Below are 10,110 nucleotides of genomic sequence, written 5' to 3'. Positions count from 1 at the left end.
TCACTGGAGTGCAGTGGCCACTCCCGGCCACCGCAGCCTCGGCCTGCTGGGCTCCGGCCATCCTTCCGCCTCAGCCTTCTGAGTAGCCGGAATTACAGGCATGCACTACCACGCCCAGCTGATTTTTTTATTTATTGTAGAGATGAGTTCTCGCCAACTTGCCCAGGCGAGTCTTGAACCCGCGAACTCAGGCAATCCACTCACCTCAACCTCCCAAAGGCGCGGGATTATAGGCTAAGCCACCGAGGCTGACTCTCAAAACACATCTTAATGTGTTTTTGTTTGTTTGTGTTTTTTGTTTGTTTGTTTTGAGTAGGAGTCTCACTCTGTCTCCCAGGCTGGAATGCAGTGCCATGCTGCTCAGGCCTCCACAGCCTCAACCTGCTGGGTTCAGATGATCTGCCTCAGCCTTTCAAGTAGCTGGAACCACAGGCAAGCGTCACCATGCCTGGCTAATTTTTTTGATTTACTGTAGAGACCAGGTCTCACCAAGTTGCCAAGGCTGGTCTTGAACCCCTGGGCTCAGACAGTCCTCTCACGTCTGCCTCCCAAAGTGCTGGAATTATAGGTGTGAACTAACGTGTCCGGCTACCATATAACTCTTACCTGAAGATACAGTTGTTAATATTGTGCTATTTGCTTTAAGTGGTACGTATTTTTGAATTTGGCAAAATTTGAAATTAAAATAATTGCAAATATGCAAAATTATTCATCTAAATGCATTTATGTTAGTGTGACTGTATCTGATTAAATTAGCAAGTTTTAAGGAATTTTTTCAACACTGAATATAAAAATAGGATGTTAGAGTCGATTTTTTTGTTTTGTTTTGTTTTGTTTGGTTTTTTTTTTGAGTCGGAGTCTCACTCGGTCGCCTAGACTGGAGTGTAGTGGCCGCTCCCGGCCACTGCAGCCTCGACCTGCTGGGCTCCGGCGATCCTTCCGCCTCAGCCTTCCGAGTAGCCGGAATTACAGGCATGTGCTACCACACCCAGCTGATTTTTTGATTTATTGTGGAGATGAGGTCTCGCTGCCCAGGCGGGTCTCGAACCCGCGGGCTCAGGCAATCCACTCACCTCAGCCTCCCAAAGGCGCGGGATTACAGGCTGAGCCACCGAGCCCAGCTTAGAGTCCATTTTTAAGCCCCACGTTAAAACGGTAAGGCCCATCTTTAAAATTAAAAAAAAACCAAAAAACTGAACGCACATCTTTCATGGTGCTAGGGTATCCTTCTAGAATGGCACTTGTTAAAATGTGTTCAAACACTATCATCGCTATAATGCCTGTAAAGGGGTCATTCATTGGGACTCTTATTAAAATTTCCTGTTTGTTTGTTGTAGGGGCAAGATCTCACTCTGTTGTCCAGACTGGAGTGCAGTGGCACGATTATAGCTCACTGCAGCCTCTAATTCCTGGGCTCAAGTGGTCTTCCCACCTCAGCCTCCTGAGTAGTTAGGAATACAGATGCTTACCACTATGCTTGACCAATAAAAAAAAATTTTTGGAACAAGACGAGGTCATACCCAACATATGCTCAGGCTGACCTTGAACTCCTAGCCTCAAGCAACTCTCCCACTTTGAACTCTCAAAGTACTGGACACCGGCCAGGTGTGGTGGCTCACACATACAACTCCAGCACTTTGGGAGGCCAAGGTGAGAGGATTGCCTAAGCCCACGGAATCGAGAGCAGCCCGGGCAGCTTGGCGAGACCTTATCTCTGCAATAAATCAAAAAATTAGTCGGGTGTGGTGGCACACACCTGTAATTCTGGCTACTTGGAAGGCTGAAGTGGAAGGATCACCCAGGCCCAGCAGGTCAAGGCTGCAGTGGCCGGGAGCGTGCCACTACACTCCAGACTGGGCGACAGAGTGAGACTCCAACTCAAAAAAAAAAAAAAGTGCTGGCCACCACGCCCAGTCTAAGTACCTTATTTTAAAACTTTTTTGGGGCATAATTTAAAGCAAATGAAATGTATGCTTTGTGACAAGAAATGTAAAAACACAAAATGGTTTGAAAGGAAGCCAATGACGCATTCACAAGAAGAAAAACTCAAGTTGCTTGGGAGAAATTTAGAAATTATTTCAATTACTTTATGTATATTAGTGTTTTTCTTTTTTTTAACATTAGTTTACAGTTGGGCATCTAACATAAGGCCTATTTTATAATAAAATGTTCAATAACTCATGTAATTTATTGAGTATGGTCCTGAAAGTGAAAAACAGTGGTTGCATGGGTATTGGGAGTACAGTTTCTACTGAATGCATATCTCTTTCACACCATGGTAAAGCTGAAAAATCCTAAATCAAGCTCTCATAAATCAGGGACCATCTGTATAAAATAAATGCGAAACTGTTTCACAGGAAATGTGCTCACCGTAAGTTTTACTCTTTATGTTTTTTTTTTGAGTCTCACTCTGTCACCCAGGCAGAGTGCAGTGGCATGCCCCCGGCCACCGCAGCCTCGACCTGCTGGCCTCAGGTGATCCTTCTGCCTCAGCCTTCCAATAGCTGGAACTACAGGCACGTGCCACCACGCCCGGCTAATTTTTGATTTATTTTAGAGACAAGGTCTTGCCAAGTTGCCCAGGCTGGTTGCAAACCCGCGGGCTCAGGCAATCCACTCGCCTCAGCCTCCCAAAGTGCTCGGATTACAGGCTGAGTCACCGAGTCCAGCCAGGAGAGGACTTTAGAAGCATGCAATTAAATGGTCAGTATTGCATTCTAGACATTAGACACTTTAGTTTGTGTCTGCTGAAGGTTTCCGGTTAGTAGCTCAATGGCCACAGAGGCTAATAGGATCTGTCACATGGTTTGAATGTGATAGGTACAGCAAGCTGAGAGAATATTCCAAATGTCACATCCAGCTGGGTGCGGTGGCTCATGCCTATAATTCCAGCACTTTGGGAGGCCGAGGTGAGAGGATTGACTAAGCCCATGGATTCGAGACCAGCCTAGGTAACTTGGCAAAACCTCATCTTTTCAATAAACTTATTTTTTTTTTTTTTTTTTTGAGTTGGAGTCTCACTCTGTCGCCCAGACTGGAGTGCAGTGGCCGCTCCCGGCCACCGCAGCCTCGACCTGCTGGGCTCCGGCGATCCTTCCGCCTCAGCCTTCCATGTAGCTGGAATTACTGGCACACGCTACCACACCTGGCTAATTTTTTGATTTATTGTAGAGACGAGGTCTCGCCAAGTTGCCCAGGCAGGTCTCGAACCCGCGGGCTCAGGCAATCCACTCACCTCAGCCTCCCAAAGGTGCAGGATAACAGGCTGAGCCACCGAGCCCGGCTTCTACAATAAATTTAAAAATTAGCTGAGTGTGGTGGCTGGGGCCTGTAGTTCGAGGCTTAATTGATACTGCACTCTAGCCTGGGCGGGAGTGAGACTCCAACTCAAGAAATAACAAAAAACAAGTAAATGTCATACCTGATCTGTTAATCCCTTCTGGGTACTTTCAGCCCCATTTTAAATGAAACCATTTCTAGAAAGTGGCAAATCAGCCAGGTGCTGTGGCTCACCCCTTTAATCCCAGCACTTTGGGGGGTTGAGGTGAGAGGATTGCCTGAGCCCAGGAGTTCAAGATCAGCCTAGGCAACATGACTAGACCTCATCTCTACATAAATTAAAAAAAAAAAAAAAATTAACCAGACATGGTGGCGCATACCTATAGTTCCAGCTACTTGGAAGGTTCTGATTAAAAAAAAAAAAAAATTCATCCTCTTAGGCTGGGTGGGGTAGCTCATGCCTATAATCCCAGCACTTTGGGAGGCTGAGATGACAGGATTGCCTGGGCCTACAGGTTCAATACAGCCCTGGCAACTTGGTGAGACCTCATCTCTACAATTAAAAAATCAAAAAATTAGCTGGATGTGGTGGCACGTGCCTGTAATCCCAGCACTTTGGGAGGCCGAGGCGAGTGGATTGCCTGAGCCTGCGGGTTTGAGACCCACCTGGGCAGATGTTATTATTGGAGATGATTTGATTGCCCAAGTAGAAAGGCCGGGAATCTCATTTTAGAATTAATATGAAATTAGCAGCCGAGCTCAGTGGCTCAGCCTGTAATCCCACAATTTGGGAGGCTGAGGTGAGTGGATTGCCTGAGCCCACGGGTTCGAGACCCACCTGGGCAACGTGGCACGACCTCATCTCTACAATAAATCAAAAAATTAGCCGGGCGTGGTAGCGCACGCCTGTAGTTCCAACTACTTGGAAGGCTGAGGGGGAAGGATGACCAGAGTCCAGCAGATTGAGGCTGCGGTGACCAGGAGCATGCTACTCTACTCCATTCTGGGGGACAGAGTGAGACTCCAACTCAAAAACAAAAAAGAAATTAGCAAATATGTCCAGATTTCTAAGAGTTAATCATTTTCCTATATTCAAGCAAAAAAGATATTTTTAAGATATAATGGCAATATGTTATTCATCATGGCAACAAACTTTATAGATAAACTGAGTATGTATGTGATAACTATATGAAGAAAATAGAAGACCTGTATAAATGAAAAAATACATTGAGCTGATAGCTGATAAAATTAAATATTTTAAATGTTCCTTCCAAAATCAATTTGTTAGTATTCTCAAAGGGTTGATACATAATACTCTCAAAGTGTTTATAAAGTTATTCTAAATTTCTTTTCTTTTTCTTTGAGTCAGAGTCTCACTCTGTTGCCCAGTCTACTGGACTCAGGTAATCTTTCCGCCTCAGCCTTCCAAGTAGCTGGATCAACAGGTGAGTGCCACCATACCCGGCTAATTTTTTGATCTATTGTAGTTACGAAGTCTCACCATGTTGCCCAGGCTGGTCTCAAAATTCTGGACCCAGGCAAATTCTCTCATCTCTGCCTCCCAAAGTGCTGAGATTATAGGCATGAGCCACTACGTCTGGCTAAACTTCATCTGAAAGAAAAATGTACAAGAATAGCTAGAAATATTTTGAGAGGAAAGTAATGAAGGCTTGAAATAATAAAATCAGATTTCAAAGCTAAAAAATATTGTAATTGTACTAATAGTTTACATTTGAACTCTTAGACCAATCAATAATAGCCCCAAAATAAATGCTACTATAAATAAAACATTACAAAGGAACTTAGGAAGATAGGGAAGGACTTTTGGAGAATATTGAATTATAGTTTTATAATGTACACCAAAGTTCATGTGGCGTAAAAATGAAAATAAGCTAAAAGAACATATTAGTGACTATCTTTGAATGTGATAGAATTTTCCAAATAAAAGCTATAAGAGAAATTTGTTACAAAAGACAAATGAGATTAGAAGAATTACCAACAAATTTTGAAAGAAGGAGGCTTGATAACTTAATATGGAAATGCTTTATGCTAATATTTTTAAAACAGCATTAATGAGATAATTCACATACTTTACTATTCACTCATTTATAGTATACACTGAAGTGGTTTTTCATATAACCATCACCACAATCAATTTTAACATCTCAGCCGGGCTCGGTGGCTCAGCCTGTAATCCCGCGCCTTTGGGAGGCTGAGGTGAGTGGATTGCCTGAGCCCGCGGGTTCGAGACCCACCTGGGCAGCAAGACTTCATCTCTATAATAAATCAAAAAAAAAAAATCAGCTGGGCATGGTAGCGCATGCCTGTAATTCCGGCTACTTGGAAGGCTGAGGTGGGAGGATGCCAGAGCCCAGCGGGTCGAGGCTGCGGTGGCCGGGAGCGGCCACTGCACTCCAGTCTGGGCAACAGAGTGAGACTGCAACTCAAAAAAAAAACACTTAAAAGAATTTTTTTTAACATCTCTTCACCGCAAAAAGAAACCCTGTACCCTTTATAGTCACTCCCCACAACATCCACATACTAATATATTTTTTAAAAACATTGCCGGGCACAGTGGCTCAAGCCTGTAATCCCAGGACTTTGGGAGGCCGATGTGAGAGAATTGCTTGAGTCCGGGGATTTGAGATCAACCTTGGCAACGTGGTGAGACCTCATCTCTATAATAAATCAAAAAATTAGCCCGGCATGGTGGCATGGGCCTATAGTTCCAGCTACTCGGAAGGCTGAGGCAGAAGAATCACCTGAACCCAGTAGATTGAAACTGCAGTGACTGTGAGCGTGCCACTGCACTCCAGCCTGGGTGACAGAGTGAGAGTCCAATTCAAAACACATGCACACAAAACAGTAAGATGCTGACAGAAAAATGAACAAAGGATGTAACAATGAAATGAAATAAGAGAAACAGAAATAGCTAATATGAAAAATTTTAATTCGATTAAAAGAATCCAAGTTAAAATAAAATTTAATTTGTATATATCCAATGAGAAGTTTTGATGTTTTGTCTTTAAAATAGTCATCCTGGACCCAACATCGTGACTCACGCCTGTCATCCCAACACTTTGGTAGGCTGAGGCAGGAGAATCGCTTGAGCCCAGGAGTTTGAGACAAAACTGAGCAACTTAGTGAGAATTCGTCTCTACAAAAAATTAGCCAGGCATGGTGGCACACGCCTGTAGTCCCAGCTACTCAGGAGGCTGTGGTGGAAGGATCACGTGAGCCCAGGAGGTTGATCCATAAGCCATGAACATACCAGTGCACTCAGCCTGGGTGACAGAGTGTGACTACTATGAAATAAGCTAAATCGGTTAATAAAATCAAATTGCTGGCAAAGTAGTAATATTAACCAGCTTACTCCATTTTGTTTAAAACTCATCTTAGTTACCTGCCTGACCTAAGAATCACTGCCTACGTGTGATTACAGTAACGTTCCCATGACCACAGACATCCAGCTTTGTCTCCTTTGGGCAGATTGTGCTGACCATGGCCTGCTGACCACTACAGAATTCCTTCACCATAGTTCCCATGTGATTGTATGCTTTGTTAACTGATATCAAATGTTACACTTTGACATTTTCATAGTTTGTTCTTATATTCTGTTAGGGACCTAGCCAAGGTAACTCCATTGTATAATGATTCTTCTTCCTTGTCTCTATAAAACTACCTTAAACTGTATCTTTTTTTTTTTTTTTTGAGTTGGAGTCTTACACTGTCACACAGACTGGAGTGCAGTGGCCGCTCCCGGCCACCGCAGCCTCGACCTGCTGGGCTCCGGTGATCCTTCCGCCTCAGCCTTCCGAGTAGCTGGAACTACAGGCGCGCGCTATCACGTCCAGCTAATTTTTTTATTTATTATAGAGATGAGGTCTCACCAGGTTGCCCAGGTGGGTCTCGAACCCGCAGGCTCAGGCAATCCACTCACCTTAGCCTCCCAAAGCACAGGATTACAGGCTGAGTCACTGAGCCCGGCTTAAACTATATCTTAATGGCAGAGCTCCAGGGACTTTCTGGACACAGGCTATACCCACCTGACATGAAATTAATCAAAGCTCCCTAACAATCGAAGTTCCCATTTTGGTTGGCAAGTTGTTAGTTAATAGTTGCTATGATCACTAAATTGCTATGCAGCCAATGCTGCAAGTTTTACCTATAAAAGCTTGTCACAAACTGCACCAATTCGTCAAGAGTTTTTCTGGTGTTTGCCTACTCTTGACCCTCACGTTTAATAAATTCATAATTAATTAAACTCAACTTGCTGGCGTAGCTTCTTCTCGCTTACTTGGTCATAGCACCTACTCAAAAAATAAAATAAGATATTCGTCCTCAGTACTTATGAGACTATGTTGAGAAATATGACTACATATAATGTGATCTCAATTACAAAAAAGAAATGACTGAACAGAAAGGAGCTTTCAGAATTTCCCTGAAATCACATCTTGATATTTTGAGAGCAGTTCCTTCCAGCTTCATACATTTTTTAAAATTTTTATTGTAGATCCGAGGTCTCGCCAAGTTGTCTGGATGGGTCTTGAACCTGTGGGCTCAGGCTATCCACTAGCCTCGGCCTCCCAAAGTGCTGGAATTATAGGTTGAGCCACCGACCCCAGTCCGGCTTCATAAATTATTGCTTGCCAAATATGTATTTGGAGCCTTTTCCATTTATGGTTTACCTTAGGGAGTCTTATTCGCCTCACCTCCCCCCCCATGCCCCCCCAGGAGGAAGGAGCCATGCTTTTTCTCCTTTTCTCCTTTACTCACAGAAATGTTTCAGATTTAACTTTTAGTATTTAGCAATATGAGTCATGGCCCTACACTTTGGGTAACCCTGCAAGAGATCCCCAAGGTATATCCTGGGTGAAGAAAACCAATTGCAGTGGCAGCCAAAATAACCAGATTGCAGGCAGCTGTCAATCTGAGTTCAAAGTCACAGGATGCTTAGATTGGTAGCAGTTTTGCCAATAGCTCCATACAATGTATATATGGGAATTTCATTTTCTAATACCACATAAATATGTTAATGTAATTGCTTGTTAGGTGAAGATGGTCTGGTTCCTTGAGCTACATGCCAATACCGAACAGATGTTCCCCTTCGGCAGGACACTCTAAAAGATTCACTCTCAGCAGGGCTCGGAGGCTCAACCTGTAATCCCAGCACTTTGGGAGGCCTAGGCAAGTGGATTGCCTGAGCCCGCGGCTTCGAGACCCACCCAGGAAACTTGGTGAGACCTCATCTCTACAATAAATAAAAAACTAGCCGGGCGTGGTAGCGCGTGCCTGTAGTTCCAGCTACTTGGAAGGCTGAGGCAGAAGGATCGCTGGAACCCAGCAGGGCGAGGCTGCAGTGGCCTGGAGCAGCCACTGCACTCCAGCCTGGGCGAGAGTGAGACTGCAATTCAAAAAGAAAAACAAAAAAAGACTCACTCTCCAGTAGCATCCATCCAAACATCTGACTATGAGAGCAACTTGGATGCACAATATTGGTGCAGGAGTAGAATCTTGTAGACAATTTTGCACATACACACACACACACACACACACACACACACACACAAACACACACACACATATTTGAGTTGGAGTCTCACTCTGTCACCAGACTGGAGTGCAGTGGCCGCTCCCGGCCACCGCAGCCTCGACCTGCTGGGCTCTGGCGATCCTTCCACTCAGCCTTCCGAGTAGCCAGAATTACAGGTGCGCGCTACCACACCCGGCTAATTTTTGATTTATTGTAGAGATGAGATCTCGCCAAGTTGCCCAGCCGGGTCTCGAACCCGCGGGCTCAGGCAGTTCTCTCACCTTGGCCTCCCAAAGCGCGGGATTACAGGCTGAGCCACGGAGCCCGGCAACTTTGTATATTTCATATAAAGGCTCCATGACCTTTAAGACTGGCAAAAGGCTGGGTGCAGCGGTGTTTGTTGATCATTTATCTACCCATTTCTATGCATTCTACACGTGTTATTTCCTTTCACTCCACAGCAACTTTTGTGAGTACTGCTTACCAAAATTTGGCACAATTCACAAAAGGGTGAATTGTAACAAATGGGATCTTTTTTTGTTTTTTGAATTGGAATCTCTCTCTGTCGCCCAGGCTGGAGTGCAGTGACATGCTCATGGCCACCAGAGTCCTGACCTGCTGGGTTCAGACGATCCTTCCACTTCAGTCTTCCAAATAGCTGGAAGGACAGGCGCGTGCTACCACACCCAGCTAATTTTTAAAAAATTTATTGTAGAGATGAGGTCTCACCAAATTGCCCAGGCAGGTCTCGAACCCACGGGCTCAGGCACTTAACTCACCACGGCTTCCTAAAGCCCGGGATTACAGGCTGAGCCACCGAGCCCAGCCAGATGTAATTTTTTAAATGTGTGAACACTTCCTAAAAACTACCTATGGGAAATTTATCTATCTATGTCTAACCTGTGCTAGCTACCCTGCCTCAGGCCTTGGTATCTATACCAGCTTGTCTCCTTGAATTCCGAATTCAGAAATGAACAGTTTTCCTCCCAGTTCCCTGCCTCTCGATTCTTACTGGTGGCTCAAGAGAGCAGCCATGTGTTCCACGAACCATTTCACCTCCATCTTCAGATGTGTGTTGTTGCACATCTTTTAAACAGCAAAGGAGTTGAGACATAAACGGAGTCGGGCACAGGAGCTCATGTCTGTAATCCCAGCACTTTGAGAGACTGGGTGGGAAATTGCTTGAGTCCAGGAGTTCGAGATCAGCCTGGGCAACAGAGAGACCACATCTCTAGAGAAAAATTTTTAAAAATTAGCCAGGTGTGGTGACACATGCCTGTAGTCCCAGTTACTTGGAA

This window comes from Carlito syrichta, unplaced genomic scaffold, assembly GCF_000164805.1.
Source record: "Carlito syrichta isolate Samal-C Ts95f unplaced genomic scaffold, Tarsius_syrichta-2.0.1 Scaffold304599, whole genome shotgun sequence".
NCBI classification, from domain to species: domain Eukaryota; kingdom Metazoa; phylum Chordata; class Mammalia; order Primates; family Tarsiidae; genus Carlito; species Carlito syrichta.
The sequence above is the reverse complement of the archived record's forward strand: the minus strand, read 5'-3'. Positions refer to the sequence as shown.